This window comes from Micromys minutus (assembly GCF_963924665.1).
Source record: "Micromys minutus genome assembly, chromosome: 15".
Classification (NCBI taxonomy): Eukaryota; Metazoa; Chordata; class Mammalia; order Rodentia; family Muridae; genus Micromys; species Micromys minutus.
Genome location: NC_137984.1, coordinates 41,363,398 through 41,384,508, shown reverse-complemented (window position 1 = coordinate 41,384,508; position 21,111 = coordinate 41,363,398).

Below are 21,111 nucleotides of genomic sequence, written 5' to 3'. Positions count from 1 at the left end.
ATAACCAAAACAATATATAGTAGCATAAAGTGATTCATTAATTTAGTATTTCTGAATGAAAACAAAGTTAATTGTTACAATGCAGTAACAGATGTTTATCAATGATAAGCCTATTCAGATTAAAATAAGCACAGAAACATAGGAACTTAACTACAATTTAGACAAAACAGGAAAAGAAAATATATATATATATATTATATTTGATGAAATCAGAATATATGTTCTTATGACACACTTGTAGAATGATATGTGTATATACCACATTTTATACCCAAAATAGGTTCTTAAAACACATTAGAAAACTAAAATTAACTCATATATCATTTTAGGCCCAAGTGTCATGAAACCAGATTAAGAGAATAAAAGAGTATGGGGATGGGGAAAAGGAGGAGGAGAAAGAAGAGGAGGGAAGGAAGAGGGGAATAAAAAGAGGAGAAGGGACAAGAATGAGGAGGGAAAAGAAGAAAGAGGAGAAGAGAAGGAGGAGGAGGAGAGGGAGAAAGAAGAGAAGAAGGAGGAGTGCAAAAAGAAGGGGAAGATGATAGAAAAAAAAATGAAAAAATGAATATAGGAAAATTGACATGTCCATAAACACTACATTTCTTATTCCTTAACCAACAATATGTCAAAAGCAATGTTGAGAAAAAAATATTAGAAACCTCATAACAAAACAACCCTGAGATTCCACCTCACACCAGTCAGATTGGCCAAGATCCAAAACTCAGATGACAGCAGATGCTGGTGAGGCTGCGGAGAAAGAGGAACACTTCTCCACTGTTGGTGGGGTTGTAAACTGATACAACCACTCTGGAAATCAGTCTGGCGATGCCTCAGAAAATTGGAGATAGTATTACCTGAAGATCCAGCTATTCCACTTCTGGGCATATACCCCAGAGACACTCCAATATACAACAAAGACACATGTACCACAATGTTCATAGCAGCTCTATTTATAATAGCCAGAAGCTGGAAAGAACCCAGATGTCCTTCAGTAGATGAATGGATACAAAAATTGTGGTACATTTACACTATGGACTACTACTCAGCCATCAGAAACAATGACTTAACCAAATTCTTAAGAAAATGGTTGCATCTAGAGAATATCATCCTGAGTTAGATAACCCAGTTACAAAAGAACAGACATAATATGCAGTCACTGATAGTGGGATGCTAACCCCAGAGGCTCCGACTGCCCCAGAAACAACTCACAGACTATGTGAAGTTCAAGAAAAAAAGAAAACAAAACAAAACAAAACAACAACAACAAAAAAGTCATGGTCAATCCTTACACACCAAGAAAACGTTTTATATGTACTTTTTGCTCATTGTAACTAGTAAGAACTTAATGCAGAGTATCAAACCTTAAAAAAAAAAAAAAAAAAAAAAAAAAAAAAAAAAAAAAAAAAAAAAAGCCATGCACTAACACAATTGTATTTGTATACATTTATGCAAAAATGTTTAAATTTTTTTCTTTTATCTTTGTTTTTTAAAATAAAGTTAAAAAAAAAGTTGACATCTCCCTTTTCAGGCAGCATAACATTCTAAAATTTTGTGTGGTTTAATTTTGGCCAAATTTAGAAAATTGGGAAAATATGTCATTCCTTATTTTTTGCTGTTTAATCTAAGTTTTTGTTTGTGTCAAATAAATACTGTTCCTATTTAAAAAAAATTCAGTAAGTTGCTTTATTAGAATAATAAGAGAACTTTCTGCCAATAAGTCATAGTAAATGAAAAAGTAAAAATGTGACTAAGGAAGAAACTGAATTGTTTGAATTTACATAATTACAATATAATATAGCTCAACCAATAATTTTTTTCTTTTATCTTTGTTTTTTAAAATAAAGTAAAAAAAAAAAGAAACCTCATAACACCATACACAAAAACAAGACAAAACTAAAAATCTAAGAATGTGTCACAAATGGATCTAGGAGACTTAATGGTGGTGTTTATTTCAAGTCAGGGGATGTTTTTGCATCCAGGGGCTAGAAAGTGAAAGAAAACAGCTGTCCTTAAGCTCATAAAAGAACAAAAATTTGCAGAGCAGAAATTAAACAGACTGCAGAACAGCAAAACAGTTCAACAGAACTAAGGAACAGGACCAACAAAGAACATAGTTTAAATAGTTTTGATTAGATAAACTAAAGAGAAAGTCTCAAAATCAAAGATTAAAGAAGATAGTACACTGCCCCCACAGTAAAACCAAGATGTTTATATGCTATTGTACGAATATTAAACAATAATGTATTAGATAATCTGTAAAAAGTAGGATTCTGAACATGTCAACACTAATATCTAAGGTATACACTGTATGTCTTGAGATAGAGCTGCTTTGGAGAGTGCTTGCCTTTTCTACCATAAAGTCCTGGTTCAATTTCATAGTAGCTCTTCTTAGTTGTCAAATGGACTACAAGCTGAGGTATCTAAATCCCCAAACAGAGTGTACACTCGTGATGGATTTCTACTTAATTTGAAGAGGAACAATATATTTATAACATGGATCTTTGATATAAGGAGACATAACTTTAATCTACATCTTTTTGTGATGGTTATATCACATTATCCTTTATTTTGGGGTACACATAACAATAGTATACCATGGTGGGAACATGCAGCAGGTCAAAACACTTATACATATCCTAGAAGAAATGAGAGATAATAGGCTAACAATTGTTTGTTAAACATATGTTTCTTGCAACTTAAGAACTTCACAGCCAACTGAACTTCTACAGGTCCAAAGAACCTGCCTAAAGATTTACACAAGAGCTCTAGTAGTTAATAAATGGATCTTTGATACATATTGATCCTGATCAAGGCTGTAACCATTGTTTGAAAGCTCAGAGCTTCCATAGCTGCTTGCATGATGTTTTTTCATTATGTTTGAGATGATAATATTATTGCATCATTATCCCCTTCCCTTTCTTATTCCCAAATGTCCCTTCTGCCCTCACCCAAACACATACTTCTTCTCCATCAAATATTTGTTTTTTTTTTTCTTACAACTTTATTTTTTTTTTAAAAAAGAGGGATACATATACAGATTTTTAAAGGCATTCTGGCATTACATTATATGAATATTTTTGTCATTACTTAATTCTTTTAGAGGTTTGGTAGCATGCATTGAAATCCCACTAGTTACCATAAACATGAAGCACATGTAGGACAGAACGTAACATGGAAACAGATTTCTTGTTGAGTGTGGAGAGCGGGTGTAGCAGCAGTCCAAAGATGGCATTTAGGACTCCAGCCTAGTCTTGTGACTAGCATCTGACTTCCTCCGGCCCCCTCCCCCAAGATTAGCCACTCCCACCATGGGAGCTGTGCAGGCACACTCATGACTTGAGATCAGGCCAGATGACATGGACCTATGAACTGCAGCCAAGCAACATGGACTGAGAAGGTGGAGTTGGGAGAGGATAAAAGGGACTGCGTTTGGGGGAGAAAGAGACAGAAAGAGAAACAGAAAGAGAGAGAAAAAGGGGACAGAAAAATTTTCATGGGCATGCTGTAAGGTTCCTGAATAAACTGCTTTGAGAAGAACACTGTGTCGTTGTTCCTTTTCTGCTGGTCGGAGACGGTAGCGACAGTTGAGTATAGATTAAGCATAATGATCTGTGAATAGAAAAAAAATGCCACAAGGCTATTTTCTTAGCTCTTGGATTATTAATGATTTAAGGTCCAGGTGTACCACAATCTGAGAGGGTGCTATACATTTATTTTTTTTTCCTAAGAAGGACTGAGGCTTTCATTTAATCTACATCTTTAATCCAGATCTAATCTGTACGATGGTGGAAGCCAAGGAGGAAGCTGCTTACCCTTTGCCTTATAGCTCTCTACTTGCTAACAAGTTCATTCCTGCACTGGCATTGGAGACTTCTGCAGGAATCCAGGATATACTGAAGAGCAACTGAGATATTCAACCTCCTTGGCTGAACAACTACTAGATTCTCAGACTTTCTATTCATAGCTGTCTAGTGTTTAATTAGCTGGGCCAGTCTAATAAATTCTATACCTACACTGAGAGATACATTCTATAATTTGAGTTACTCTAAAGAACACTGACTAGAACACTCCTAAATTGCATAAACCATGTAGGCTGATATACACTTATAATTCTATCATTCAGGAAGTAGACACATGAAAATGATTCAAATGTCATGTTTAGTTACCTAGGTTCATTCAGGCCCACCTGACATACATTTTGAGACAATACCACAAATATTAAAATCAATCAATCAATCCACAAATCCATTAGTCAACCATGAGCCAAGAATGGCAGTCAAATATAAGGACAAAATAACAAAGAAAAAATAAAAGAACAAAAAGTTTAAGACAATCTTTTTATTAGATGGTTTATATTTAAAGTGAATCAGATGATGTTGAAATCGTGGACTCTGAAGATCAAAGTTTAGCAGGGATACAATTATCTGGATTATTTTCAATATCACCACTCATTATCACAATCAAAGCAATGCATGTAAGTGGTAAAACACATTATAAAATAAACACAGGACATTATAAACTATTTACCTTCACAAAAAAGAAATTGTGTCAGTTTTATCCCAATTATTTCCTCAGCCAACTTGATCCCCTAGGAGCAAAACAGTCCCTACAGCCATGCAAACTCAAGCCTAACAGTGTGACTGTGACATTTTGCAGGACTATTTGCACAAATGCCTCAGGAAAACAGACATCTTGGTTGTATCATCTGAAAAATGAAATTGTCAAAGACATGAACCAAAGTTATCCTGTAGTCATATGATTTATTGCTTCTTTTGAAATCTATCTATTTTCTTGTAACAGTTGAAAACACTTCTATATTTTTTTCTTGCTTACGAGTGGCTATGCCATTGTTATATTCTCTTTCTCTGATATTGTGAGGTGACTTGTATTTGTTTATTATAAGATTCATACTCATATATGTATATAGGATCAGCATAAGCTGAAGCACAATGAGAAGACTTGCATAGCATGCAACTGACCCTGAGTTTTTTCCTCAACCATACATTAAACTAATATAGTAGTATATAGCCTTAACCCCAGCAATCAGAAGTAAGGTACATAAAGATTGGAAGTTCAAGTTTATCTTTGGATACATAGTGAATTCAAGAAGAGCCTAAGCTTCATGAATCCCTTTCTTAAAATATTTATAAAGCTAAAAGGAATAATACATCTTGAGAACCAAAGGATATATCATGAAAAACTATGTGTACCACTGTTTTTGGTTTAGAAACAGCTAAAATTCTTCAAGATTTAATACCAGAAAACTTGTTATTTTTTATCCTTATATAAGTTTTAAAGAGACACTTCAGTAACTAAAACGATATATTGTTTATATTATTAGTTAAAGCTAGATCTTCAGATGATTATCAATAATTTGACAGTGTTCCTTATATTGTATTGATGAAAAGAGACTGTATAGTAGAAGCATCATAACAGGCAGAGGAGATTGTTCAATGATCACATAAGAGTTTCTTTAACAGTAGACTTCTATGCTTTTCTTCCTTTTTGCTTGTAATTGTTACAGATTTTTCAAATTCTTTTTATCATACTGTGTCACAAGGTCTAAATAATAAAGGTTTAATAAATAAATTTCATAGAAGGAATGTACATTCCTACAGAGCCTTCCCTGGCTCCATAATTGTCTTGTGTCATCAACTAATCCTGGTGTCTTTGTACAAGTCATATCCAAAATAAGGTTTGAAACATATGAATTATAACCTTTGTGAAATTTTCAGCATTCAATATCATAAAATTTCCATCATGAACTGTTATCATATTTTAGTATCTTTTCAGTTTTCCATGTCCAAATCCTCTCTCCAGTCCATTGATGAAAACAATAATCCCCCAAACTTTATTATATACTTCATTCAACCTCCTCTCAGTATCCATCATCACGTGTGATGTGGAGTCCTTCTAAGAGACATATATTGATATGGAACACAGCATGCAAGAGAATTTCAGTGGTGGGGGAAAAGTGTTGTCTCACCAACTAAGACCTCCTGTTGCTATAAGAGATTTATCTATCTTGACTATGGCATGTAACTTGATTTCTTTTGCCATATCCTAGAACTTCTGAATGAAGTTTGATTTCATTTGTGTATCACTATATCATCATGTCTCCAATATTAAACAAATGTCTTCTTGTTTTATGTCCATTTACTTAATATTCATACTGCTGTGTTTTTTTTAGTTTTTGAATTTTTTTTCAAATATGCAGGAGACAGAAGCAAGTGGTTGTCTGAGTCTGAGAAAAGCCTGGTCCACAAAGCAAGTTCTAGAATATCAAGGGCTATGCATAAAAACTCTGTTTTGATAAACTGAAATAAAATAATGTTTTGTGCCCTTATGTAAACATTTTCACACATATAGTTGTGCCCTCAACTTGCTTTGCAGAGGTGTCTGTTAGATAGCGAAGCTCATGTTACATGATCTTATTATCTTCTCTTCTTTATTGTCCGTAATTCTTTTGATTCATGAAATTTTGGAAGCAAAAATTAATTACATAGTAAAATTTGTAATTCTTCACTTTGTCTGGCACTTGTAATGTTCTAAAAGATACAGCCTGAAAGGTCCCAAAAGGACCAATTATGGAATGCAAAGGGTTGTACAAGATTGCAAAGTCATGTGTCTCTGGTTCTGTGATGTTTTCATTTTAACAAAACCATTTACTTGATATGTCTCAGACCTTACATAAATAGGGAATTCTATTCACATTCTGCAAAAACATGGCCTACATGAGAAAATCTGCTGCCTGTACTTCATCATCAGGTAATAAGTCTTTCCCTAATGACTTTTATGACCCTTAGATTGAAGTCAAACTACAGTCATTGTTCTAGATCAATGGTTTTCAACCTTACTAATGCTGTGACCCTTAAATACAGTTCCTTATGTTGTGGTAGCCCTCAATCATAATATTATTTTTATTAATATTTCTTAACTGTAATTTTAATACTGTTATGAATAATCATGGAAATACTTTTGAAGATAAGGGGTTGCTAAAAGGGTTGTCACAATTCAGAAGTTAAGAACAACTTCTTTGGAAGCATCTAATATTACCAAGAATTTTGCAGCTATATTTTCTTATAACACATTTTAGATGTGTTGTGCTCTCTCAAACTATTACAGTACATCACCAATTGACACATTGTGAAAAATTGAAAGAAATATTATTTTATTTTTTTCCTTATTTCCTTTTTTCTTTTTATTGAAGAACTTTATTTTAAAAAAGATAAATGTACAAATTTTAAGCAAAGAAATTTTATTTTTAAAACCAAAATGTAATTTTACAAATGCTATAGACTTAATTTCTTTTAAACCTATGATTAGATGCTAAAAAGTTTACATAATGTCTGGACAGAGTTATAAACTGTGGATGGATACTCTGTAACATACTACAGCATCCAGGAAATTATTTTATGTTTTATGTTTTGGTGTGTGTGTGTGTGTGTGTGTGTGTGTGTGTGTGTGTGTGTGTGTGTGTGTGTTATTTATAGGGGTGTCTAAAAGAGTGTAGGATTGATGTGAGGAGAGAGGGAAATTACCAGGACTTAGGTACATGGTATAAAACTCACAAGGTTCAAATAAAAAGTTAATAAGAAAAGAATATATTATTTCACAGAAAAATGCATCCTAGCATTCATTTCACACTCATCACAGTCAGATTTATCAACCAGATATGACTTTGGCTTATCTGTATCTTTAATCACTTTATGCAAGATTCCATGTAAGAACAAAGATGAAGGTACTCTTTCTGTACCCATTGAAACACTTAAGTGACACAAGGAAACCTCTTATTATAAAAGAAAAAGAAAACTAATCCAATATAACCCTCTTTTTCATACATGATGGTGAGTCTATTTTTTTTGTTTGTTTGTGTGTGTGTGTGTTTTGTTTGCCTGTTTGTATTTTAATGTTTGAAACCTATTACCCTACATGACTATTTAAGTAGCTGTGTCTCTATTGAAGAAACTTGCCATATGGCAATCTTAAACAAACATGATGAATGTTAGTGTCCCTATACAGCCTACTGTTTCTTTAAAAAGGAAAAGATAAAGTCCCTGCCTCTCCTCCAGGTTTCCCAGCAACATGCATAAAAGCCTGCTTGTGCTGCTTGTGCTATGATCTAAATGGATGGGTAGAAGAACATTTGACCATGTGGAACTGAAATATTCATGAGCTACTCAGAGAACAATGAAACTAAGTATCTTCAGATGTCCTGGAGGAACTAGAGTCAAGGAAACACAAGAATAATGAGACACCATTCTATTTTAAACTCTTTTTTTTCTTCTACTTTTTTCCATTAGATGATAATTTAATCTTGCCATCGTATGAATAGGGTATGACAAGCTTACTAGTCTATGCTAAAAATTGACTAAAGCCTATGACATGGCTTAATGCCACACATTGAGTACTATGGGGACCTTGGAAACTTAATTTGAAATTGAAGAATTTAATAAAGTGCTTAAAGTTTTGGGCATAATTTTCTTTATATAGATACACATTGTAGACTATCTTGGGGGCATATCTATCCTTTTTTTTTTTTAGAATATGCATCATGAATTCTACTAAAACAAAAGGATGCTCATATATTTGGTAGTTTAATACAGATATTTGTTAAACATAATTTTTTAAAAATAATAACTATTATTCATGTAACGGTTTCTCTATTGAACCACAACTCTTTTCCCATGTTTAGTCATCCATATAGTTTAAAAAATTACCTATTGAAAACAACCATAAAGTGAAAATACTTGAAGGTGTTTTTGATTCTTGATAAGTTTTAATTAGATAATAATTCTCTGTTTAATGTAATTTTCAGTTCAATTTTGTCTACCTAAAACTTATGTTTTTATGTGCCCAGTGACATTTAGAACATATCAGCATATAAAAGTATTAATTCATCTCATAATTAAACAAATTTATGAGTCTTTGCTCTTTACAAAATATACTCCTAAATATTCCTTTGTCCTTGAAATCTTTTGTGCTGCTTTTCTGACTTCTATAGTTACTTCAGATCTATAAGCAATTTGTAGTCCCACAAAGGAACTCTTCACCTCTACTTTTCTATAGCAACTGGCTGTCTTTCACAAATCAGCTACAGTTGTCCCTGTCTATGGACCCCACTAACTGATGCATTCATCATCCCTTCTGTCTTTCAACAAACTAGTCTATGACCTTTGCAAGAGTCCAAAGTGTTCCCTTAAATATATAATATTAAACCCACTAAGTATATCATGATTCATATACCATTGATCACCTGACTTTTATCTCAGCATATCTGTACTCTGTTTTCTAACTCCATAAATTTAAACAGCTTAAAATGTGCCAAGGGATGATTTCCTACAACATTTCTCAAATTCTTTTTATGGCCTTTACTATTCTATCTTCTTATAGACATGTAAATAGCCAATTGCTGTAAAGAAAAAGATAGCATCTTCTTCCTTTAACAGAGAGGATTGTTTTTCTATTCATAAAGAAAAGGTCAAAATATATTAAAATTCTGGAAAATATTTGTAGGCATCCAACAGACTAGTGTGAGCATAGGGTCACTAGGTAGTGACCCAAACTTACTGTGTGATTAAATTCCATTAGTGCCTACTTCTGTAGTCATGCAAATACAGTGCCAGAAATGTGTTGGATCTGTGAAGGTACTGCTGTCTTTTTATGAGAGAATTAGTATTTCATCTCAGATCCAAGAGCCTCATGTCTACAGCTGTGAAGCTATCACAGTGTCCACAAACAATATGTCAGTGCATGTGCACATAGCAGCAAATCTAAGCCCTTCACAATCCTTTGCTATCATACTTCCAGGACTATTCCCATCACTATCCTTATTTTTTTTAAATTCTCAAATCCCCACTAGCATTTTCTGCAATTTCATCACATACATTGCACTCCTGATTGCACTTTGCACTGTGAGACAAGTTGCCAGTAGTGAAGCTGTATCTGCTTTATCTGAAAATTTGGGGATAATAAAATCCCTTCTCATTTTCTTCATCTACCATTTCCATACCATAATGCTCATGTGTAATACTCATACACTACTTAGGGATAAGTTTACCAGATTTTTTCTCCTCTGTTGGATCAGTTTTTACTATTTTGATATTTATTGGGACTTACAATGATATATATATATATATTAAAGAAAGAAATATATTTTCAAGTATTTTGTTGGTCTTAATTTGATTTTGGTCTTCTTTTATAACACTTAAATTATATAAACAAAATAAAAAACATAAAAGGCAGTTATTTATATTTTTTAGGGGAACAGATTTTCTGGTTCTTTCTTTTTTTTTTTTCTTTTGGATTATTGGATTGTTTTCTTTTTTCTCTTACAACTTTATTTAAAAAATGGGATACATGTACAGATTTTTAAAGGCATTTTGGCATTACATTATATAAATGTATTTTTGTCAGTACTTAATTCTTATAGGGGTTTGATAGTATGCATTGAAATCTTACTAGTTAGCATAAGCGTAAAGTACATGTAGAAAAGAACGTAACATGGAAACAGTCAGTTTTCCTGGTGTGTATAGATTAAACATAATGATCTTTCAATACCAAAAATTGCCACAAGGCTATATTCTTAGCTCTTGGATTTTTAATGATTTAAGGTGTTTTATACACTTCAGTGTGGAATGTAGGAGATCTATCATTGCCTTCATTTTGCTAATTATGTAAATGGCAGACACAATGTCAAAGGTAATACCTGCTTGAGTACAATAATATGACATATGTTTATATGTTAGTTGATATAAATTTGTTCATATGTATTGATGTATCAAAATTCTAAATGCAACATCTCATAGAAATCCAGATTTGAACCACATACCAGCCTACAATAGAATAAGAAATAAATAGAAGAAATATATGTTTGGTTTCTTTGTAGAATTATGGGAGATTTCTTCAAAGCTCTTTTCTACTAGTAATGTAATATGTTGTAAATAATCAGTACACAATCATCGTTGTTAATATTAATGTGCTTATCAAACATTTACACAATTTGACATTTCTACATAAATGCTCAGTCTAATACACATTGTAAATATTCATCTTTATATAAAGGCTAGAAAGGAACTTTTCCTAATACTGGGAATCTTCCTATGGCAATCCAAATTTATGTTATATACACATATAACTGTGCTTATTAATTTACTCTTTTCCTTTTAATAACCTTACATCAAATTTTAGAAAATGTCTCAATATCTATACCAGGACAGTCACCTAAATATTCAGATGTAGTTACCTATTTTAGTCATTTATTTTCTCCATTAAATTAAAACTCTACAGTGAAATTTGTTCCTGTGCCATAGTGGTATATTACTTACCAAATCACTGAGCACACACAGACAGGAAATCGGTTTACTTAGAATGATTTTATAAAAAAACTTTTGCTACTTAAGCATTTAATCATTCATATTTTAATCATTGCTGTTCTCTTTTATTATATTGGATATTTTATTTATTACACTTCAAATGTTACCCCCTTTCCCAGTTTCCACTCTGCAAAACCACTGTCCAATTACCTCTCTCCCTGCTGCTATGAGGGTGCTCCCACACCCACCCACTCCCAACTCACTACCCTTTCATTCCCCTACACTGGGGAATCAAGCCTTCATAGGACCAAAACCTCTTCTCCCATTGAAGTCCAACAATACCATCCTCTTATACATATACAGATGGAGCCATGGGTCTCTACATGTATGCTCTTTGGTTGGTGGTTTAGTCCCTGGGAGTGTTGAAGTGTCCTGTATGCTAATATTTTGTTCTTCCTATGGAGTTTCAAACACCTTCAACTCATTAAGTCGTTTTGCTAACTAGTTCATTAAGGACCACGTGCTCAGTCCAGTGGTTGGCTACAAGCATCCATCTCTGCACTTGTCAGACTCTAGCAGAGCTTGTCTAGAGACAGATATATCAGGCTCCTGTAAGCAAGCACTTTTGGCATCCCCAATAATGTATATGGGATGGATAACCTTATGTCCCAGTCTCTGAATGTCCTTTTCTTCAATCAGTGCTCCAAACTCCGTCCCTGAATTTCCTTTAGACAGAAGTAACTCTGGGTTATAAATTTAGAGATGAGTGGATGAATACATCTCTCAACCTGGAATCTTGCCTAGACTCTAGATATAGTCTCTAAAGGTTCTCCCTCCCCTGGATTGGGTATTTCAGCAAACCTCATCCACATTGTGTCCTAGGAGCCTCTTGATTTTTGGTATCTGGGACTTCTTGGTGCCTAGCACCAGTTCCTCATTTCCCATTGCTACAGACCTCTATTCAATTTCCTGACCCTCTGTATATTATCCACATCAACTCCTATACTTAACTCTCCCATTTTTCTTTTTCTTTTTTTTTAATTCAAAAGAGAACTTTATTTTTTTATTTTTTGAAAACGACTTTATTTTACAAAACAAAGATAAATGTACAGATTTTAAATATTTTTTGCTTAAAATTATACATATTTGTCAGTACTGTTTTTTCAGATATTAAAATAATTTTTACATAAAACTATGTGAATATATTTTTTAGTCAGAACTTGATTTTTACAAGGGCTTGACAGTATGCATTGAAAACCTAATAGTTACAATGAGCGTAAAGTACATGCAAAACAAAACGCAACATGGAAATACTCAAAGTTTTCTTGCTGTGTAAATATTTTTTGTTTTGTGTCCTTTATTTCTTGGACTTCATACAGTCTGTGAGTTGTTTCTGGGGGAGTGCAAGCCTCTGGGCTTAGCATCCCAATATCAGTGACTGCATACTATGTCTGTTCTTTTGTGACTGGGTTATCTCACTCAGGATAATATTCTCTAGATGCAGCCATTTTCTTAAGAATTTGGTTAAGTCATTGTTTCTGGTGGCTGAGTAGTATTCCATTGTGTAAATGTACCACAATTTTTGTATCCATTCATCTTCTGAAGGACATCTGGGTTCCTTCCAGCTTCTGGCTATTATAAATAGAGCTGCTATGAACATTGTGGAGCATAAATCTTTGTTGTGTATTAAAGTGTCTCTGGGGTATATGCCCAGGAGTAGAATAGTTGGGTCTTCAGGTAGTATTATGTCCAATTTTATGAGGTATCGCCAGAGTGATTTCCAGAGTGGTTGTATTAGTTTTCAACCCAACCAACAGTGGACATGGAAGAGAGAATCTCGGGGGCAGAAGACAACATTGTAAACATAGACAAAACAGCCAGAGAAGATGCAAAAAACAAAAAGCTCCTAACCCAAAATGTCCAGGAAATCCAGGACACAATGAGAAGACCGAACCTAAGGATAATAGGAATAGAAGAGGGAGAAGAGTATCAACTAAGAGGCACAGTAAATATCTTCAACAAAATCATAGAAGAAAACTTCCCTACACACAAGAATGAGATGACCACCAGCATAAAAGAAGCCTTCAGAACTCCAAATAGGTTGGACCAGAAAAGAAATACCTCCCGACACATAATAGTAAAAACATCAAGTGCCCAAAGCAAAGAAAGAATACTAAAAGCAGTAAGGGAATAAGGTCAAGTAACATATAAAGGCAGGCCAATCAGAATCACACCCGATTTCTCAACAGAGACTATGAAAGCTAGAAGAGCCTGGATAGACATCATGCACTCCTTAAGAGAGCACAAGTGCCAGCCCAAGCTGGTATAACCAGCAAAACTACAAATCACCATTGATGGAGAGATGAAGATATTTCAAGAAAAATCAAAATTTACACAATATCTGACCACAAACCCAGCACTACAACGAATTATAGGTGGAAACCCCAATAAAATGAGGGAAAATACAGCCTAGTAAAAACAAGAAAACTCCTAAACAAGAAAACTAAAAGAAGAAAATGACACAGACACAACTCAACCCACAAAAGCAATAATGGCAGGAAACAGAAACAACTATTCCTTGATATCTATTAACATAAATGGACTCAACTCCCCAATTAAGAGACATAGGTTATCAAACTGGATACATAAACAAATTCCAGCCTTTTCTGCATACAGGAAACTCATCTCAGAGACAGAGACAGACACTATCTCAGTGTAAAAGGGTGGGAAAAAAAACTTCCAAGAAAACAGCTCCAAGAAGCAAGCTGGAGTGGCTATTCTAATATAGAATAAAGTAAATTTCTAACCAAAACTAATCAAAAAAGATAAGGAAGGACACCTTTTACTCATTACTGGTGAAATCTGTCAGAAGAAACTCTCAATCCTTAACATATATGCTCCAAATAAAAAAGCACCCACATTCATAAAAGAAATCCTACTAAAGCTCAAGAAATACATTTCCCCCCACACAATAATAGTGGAAGACGTTGATACCACACTCTCACCAATAGACAGATCATGGGAACAGAAACTGAACAAGTACACTGAAACACTAGCAGAGACTTTGAACCAACTAGAATTAATACATATATACAGAACATATCATCCTAAAGTAAAAGAATACACGTTCTTCTCACCACCCAATGGCACCTTCTAGAAAATTGACAACATAATTGGACACAGAACGAGCCTCAATCAATATAAGAAGATTGAAATACTCCCATGCTTCCTCTCAGATCACCATGGTCTATGGCTGGTCTTTAACAACAACAAAGACAACAAAAAGTCCACATACACATGGAAACTAAACAACGCTCTGTTAAACAATAGCAGGATCAAAAAAGAAATAAAAAAAGGAATTAAGGATTTTCTCGAATTCAATGAAAACGAAAACACAACATACCCAAACCTATGGGATGCAATGAAAGCAGTACTGAGAGGAAAACTAATAGAAAAGAAACGGGAGAGAGCTTACATCAGCAACCTGAAGGCACAGCTAAAAGCCCTAGAACAAAAGGAAGCAGATATACCCAAAAAGAGTAGACGGCAAGAAATAATCAAAATTAGGGCAGAAATAGACCAAATAGAATCAAAAAGAACCATTGAAAAAATCAACAAAACAAAGAGTTGGTTCGTTGAGAAAATCAACAATATTGATAAACCCCTAGCCAGACTAACTAGAGGGCAAAGAGAGAGTATCCAAATTAACAAAATCAGAAAGGAAAGTGGGGACATAACAACTGAAACTGAGGAAATTCAAGAAATCATCAAATCCTACTACAAAAACTTATACTCCACAAAATTGGAAAATCTGGAGGAAATGAACGAATTCCTAGACAGATACAAGATCCCAAAGTTAAACCAAGACCAAGTAAACCATCTAAATAACCCCATAACACCTAAAGAAATAGAAGAAGTCATCAAAAGCCTCCCAACCAAAAAAAGCCCAGGTCCAGACAGGTTCAGTGCAGAATTTTATCAGAGTTTTATTGAGGATATAACACCAATATTCGCCAAACTATTCCAAAATTTAGAATCAGATGGAATACTACCTAACTCATTTTTTGAGGCTACAGTAACCCTCATACCTAAACCACACAAAGACCCTACAAGGAAAGAGAACTTCAGACCAATGTCACTTATGAACATTGATGCAAAAATACTCAATGAAATCCTTGCAAACTGAATCCAAAAACACATCAAAACCATCATTCATCATGACCAAATAGGCTTCATCCCTGGGATGCAGGGATGGTTTATTATAAGGAAATCCATCAACTTAATCCACCATATAAACAAACTCAAAGATCAAAATCACATGGTCATCTCAATAGATGCTGAGAAAGCAATTGACAACATCCAACACCCCTTCATGTTAAAAGTCCTGGAAAGAACAGCCATTCAAGGTTCATACCTAAACATAATAAAAGCAATATACAGCAAACCAACAGCCAACAACAAACTTAATGGCGAGAAACTTGAAGCAATCCCAATAAAATCAGGGACTCGACAAGGCTGCCCACTCTCCCCCTACCTATTCAACATAGTACTGGAAGTCTTGGCTGGAACAATTAGACAGCAAAAGGAGATCAAGGGGATACAAATCAGAAAGGAAGAGATAAAAACATCACTTTTTCCAATGACATGATAGTGTACTTAATGACCCCAAAAATTCCACCAGAGAACTCCTATAGCTGATAAACAAGTTCAGCAAAGTGGCTGGATACAAAATTAACTCAAACAGATCAGTAGCCTTCCTATACTCAAAGGACAAACATGTGGAGAAAGAAATTAGGGAAGAGGTACCATTCACAATCGTCACAAAATCTATGAAATACCTTGGTGTGACTCTAACTAAGCAAGTGAAGGAATTGTATGACAAGAACTTCAAACCTCTAAAGAAAGAAATTGAGGAGGATCTCAGAAAATGGAAAGATCTCCCATGCTCATGGATTGGAAAGAGCAACATCTTAAAAATGGCCATCCTACCAAAAGCAATCTAAAGATTCAATGCAATCCCCAACAATATTCCAACCCAGTTCTTCATGGAATAGGAAATATTAATATGCAATTACATATGGAATAACAAAAGACCTAGAATAGCTATCCCTGACCTCAAGCTATATTACAAGGCAATTATGCTGAAAACTGTATGGTACTGGTACAGTAATAGGCATGTGGATCAATGGAATAGAAAAGAAGATCCAGAAATGAGCCCTCATGTATATGGTCACCTGATTTTTGACAAAGGAGCAGTAAACATTAAATAAAAAAAGGACAGCCTATTCAACAAATGGTGTTGGTCCAACTGGCACTTAGCATGCAAAAGAATGAAAATAGACCCTTTCTTATCTCTTTGTACTAAGCTCAAGTGTAAGTGGATCAAAGATCTCCACATTAAACCAGATACACTGAAAGTATTAGATGAGAAAGTAGGGAAAACCTTAGAACACATAGGCACAGGAGAAAATTTCCTGAACAAAACACCAATGGCTGAAGCTCTAAGGTCAAAGATTAACAAATGGGACTTAATGAGATTGCAAAGTTTCTGTAAGGCTAAGGACATCGTCAAGAAAACAAAACGGCAACCAACAGAATGGGAAAAGATCTTTACCAACACCACATCATATAGAGGCCTAATATCCAAGGTATACAAGGAACTCAAAAAGCTAGACACCAGAGAATCAAATAACCCTATTAAAAATGGGGTACAGAGCTAAACAAAACGTTCTCAGTTGAGGAACACCGAATGGCCGTGAAACATCTGAGGAAGTGCTCGACATCCTTAGCAATCAGGGAAATTCAAATCAAAACAAACCTGAGATTTCACTTCACACAAGTCAGATTGGCCAAGATGCAAAAATCAGATGACAGCAGATGCTGGAGAGGCTGTGGAGAAAGAGGAACACTTCTCCACTGTTGGTGGGGTTGCAAATAATGCAACCACTCTTTAAATCAGTCTGGCGATACCTCAAAAAATTGGATATAGTACTACCTGAAGACCCAACTATTCCACTTCTGGTTATATACCCAGAGACACTTTAATACACAACAAAGATATATGCACCACAATGTTCATAGCAGCTCTATTTATAATAGCCAGAAGCTGGAAAGAACCCAGATGTCTTTCAGAAGATGAATGGATACAAAAATTGTGGTACATTTACACAATGGAATACTACTCAGCCACCAGAAACAATGACTTAACCAAATTCTTAAGAAAATGGCTGCATCTAGAGAATATCATCCTGAGTGAGATAACCCAGTCACAAAAGAACAGACATAATATGCAGTCACTGATATTGGGATGCTAACCCCAGTGGCTTGTACTCCCCCAGAAACAACTCGCAGACTGTATGAAGTCCAAGATAAAGTAAACAAAATGTATATATATATTTACAAAACAAGAAGACATTGACTATTTCTATACTGATTTTTGTTTTGCATGTACTTTAAGCTCATGGTAACTATTAGGTTTTCAATACATAATGTCAAGCCCTCGAAAAAATCAAGTACTGACTAAAAAATATTTTCACATAGTTTTATGTAAAAATTATTTTAATATCTGAAAAAACAGTACTGACAAATATGTATAATTTTAAGCACAAAATATTTAAAATATGTACATTTATCTTTGTTTTGTAAAATAAATTCGTTTAAAAAAATATAAGGAAATCCATCAACGTAATCCACCATATAAACAAACTCAAAGGTCAAAATCACATGGTCATCTCACTAGATGCAGAGAAATCATTTGACAAAATCCAATACCCCTTCATGTTACAAGTCCTGGAAAGAACAGGAATCCAAGGTTCATACCTAAACATAATAAAAGCAATATACATCAAACCAACAGCCAACATCAAACTTAATGGCGAGAAACTTGAAGCAATCCTACTAAAATCAGGTACTCAAGAAGGCTGCCCACTCTCCCCCTACCTATTCAACATAGTACTGGAAGTCTTGGCTGGAACAATTAGACAGCAAAAGGAGATCAAGGGGATACAAATCATAAAGGAAGAGATAAAAACATCACTTTTGCCAATGACATGATAGTGTACTTGAGTGACCCCAAAAATTCCACCAGAGAACTCCTACAGCTAATAAACAAGTTCCTCAAAGTGGCTGGATACAAAATTTACTCAAACAGATCAGTAGCCTTCCTATACTCAAAGGACAAACATGTGGAGAAAGAAATTAGGGAAAAGGTACCCTTCACAATTTTCACAAAAACTATGAAATACCTTGGTGTGATTCTAACTAAGCAAGTGAAGGACCTGTATGACAAGAACTTCAAACCTCTAAGGAAAGAAATTGAGGAGAATCTCAGAAAATGGAAAGATCTCCATACTCATGGATTGAAAAGATCAACATCTTAAAAATGGCCATCCTACCAAAAGCAATCTACAGGTTCAATGCAATCCCCATCAAAATTCCAACCCAGTTCTTCAAGGAATTGGAAAGATCAATGTGCAATTTCATATGGAATAACAAAAGACCTAGAATAGCAAAATCTATCCTCAACAACAAAATAACATCTGCGGGAATCACTATCCCTGACCTCAAGCTATATTACAAGACGATTGTGCTGAAAACTGCATGGTACTTGTACAGAAATAAGCATGTGGATCAATGGAATAGAATAGAAGATCCAGAAATGAGCCCTCATGTATATGGTCACCTGATTTTTGACAAAGGAGCAGTAAACATTCAATGGAAAAAGGACAGCCTATTCAACAAATGGTGCTGGTCCAACTGGCACTCAGCATGCAAAAGGATGAAAATAGACCCTTTCTTATCCCCTTGTACAAACCTCAAGTGTAAGTGGATCAAAGATCTCCACATTAAACCAGATACACTGAAACTTTTAGATGAGACAGTAGGGAAAACCTTTGAACACAAAGACACAGAAGAAAATTTCCTCAACAAATCACCAATGGCTCAAACTCTAAGGTCAAAGATTAACAAATGGGACTTAATGAGATTGCAAAGTTTCTGTAAGGCTAAGGACATTGTCAAGAAAACAAAATGGCAACCAACAGAATGGGAAAAGATCTTTACCAACACCACATCAGATAGAGGCCTAATATCAAAGTTGTACAAGGAACTCTAAAAGCTAGACACCAGAGAATCAAATAACCCTATTAGAAAATGGGGTACAGAGCTAAACAAAACGTTCTCAGTTGAGGAACACCGAATGGTGGAGAAACATCTGAGGAAGTGCTCTACATCCTTAGCCATCAGAGAAATGCAAATCAAAACAACCCTGAGATTCCACTTCACATATGTCAGATTGGCCAAGATCCAAAACTCAGATGACAGCAGATGCTGGAGAGGCTGTGGAGAAAGAGGAACACTTCTCCAGTGTTGGTGGGGTTGCAAACTAATGCAACCACTCTGGAAGTCTGTCTGGCGATACCTCAGAAAATTGGATATAGTAGTACCTGAAGTCCCAGCTATTCCACTTCTGGGCATATACCTCAGAGACACTTCAATACACAACAAAGATATATGCACCACAATGTTCATATCGGCTCAATTTATATTAGCCAGAAGCTGGAAGGAACCCAGATGTCCTTCAGAAGATGAATGGATACAAAAATTGTGGTACATATACACAATGGAATACTACTCAGCCACCAGAAACAATGACTTAACCAAATTCTTAAGAAAATGGCTGCATCTAGAGAATATCATCCTGAGTGAGATAACCCAGTTACAAAAGAACAGACATAATATGCAGTCACTGATAGTGGGATGCTAACCCCAGAGGCTTGCACTCCCCCAGAAACAACTCACAGACTGTATGAAATCCAAGAAATAAAGAAAACAAAAAAAAAAATATACATATATTTACAAAACAAGAAGACTTTGACTATTTCCATGTTCCATTTTATTTTGCATGTACTTTATGCTTATTTTAACTATTAGGTTTTCAATGCATACTGTCAAGCCCTTGAAAAAATCAAGTTCTGACGAAAAAAATATATTCACATGGTTTTATGTAAAAATTAAAAAAAAAAAGAAAAAGAAAGATGTTTATTTCTGGAAAAAAGAAAATATATAGCCTAGTGATATTCTTTCTTATATTAAAATATATGAATAAAACCATTAACATTAGCTATAAAAAAATAATATATGATTGGGAAATCAATCTGGTGGTTCCTCAGAGAACTAGACAAAGTATTGCCTGAGGACCCAGCAATACCTGGGCATATATCCAAAAGGTGCTTCAAAATATAACAAGGATGCATGCTCAACTATGTTCATAGCTGCCTTATTTATAATAGCCAGAATCTGGAAAGAACTCAAGTGTTCCTCAGCAGAGGAATCGATAAAGATATGTGGTACATTTACAGAAAGAAGTACTACTCAGCTATTAAAAACAATGACTAGATCACATTCTCAGGAAATAGAAATATAATCCTGAGTGAGGTAACCCAGTTACAAAAGATCACACATGGTATACACTCACTGATAAGTGGATATTAGTCAAAAAAAAAAAAAAAAAAAACCTCAGAATTCTCAGGATAAAACTTACAGACCATAGGAAGCTAAAGAAAAAAAAAAAAAGAATAAAGTGTGGATGCTTCAGTTTTTCTCAGAGGGGGTACCCAAAATACTCATAGAGGTAGAAGGTGGGAGGCACTTGGGAAGAAAGAGGAGGGGGTGTGAAAAACAGGAGAGTTCCAGAGTAGTTGTATTAGTTTGCAACATTTTTGCATCAATGTTCATAAGTGACATTGGTCTGAAGTTCTCTTTCCTTGTAGGGTCTTTGTGTGGTTTAGGTACGAGG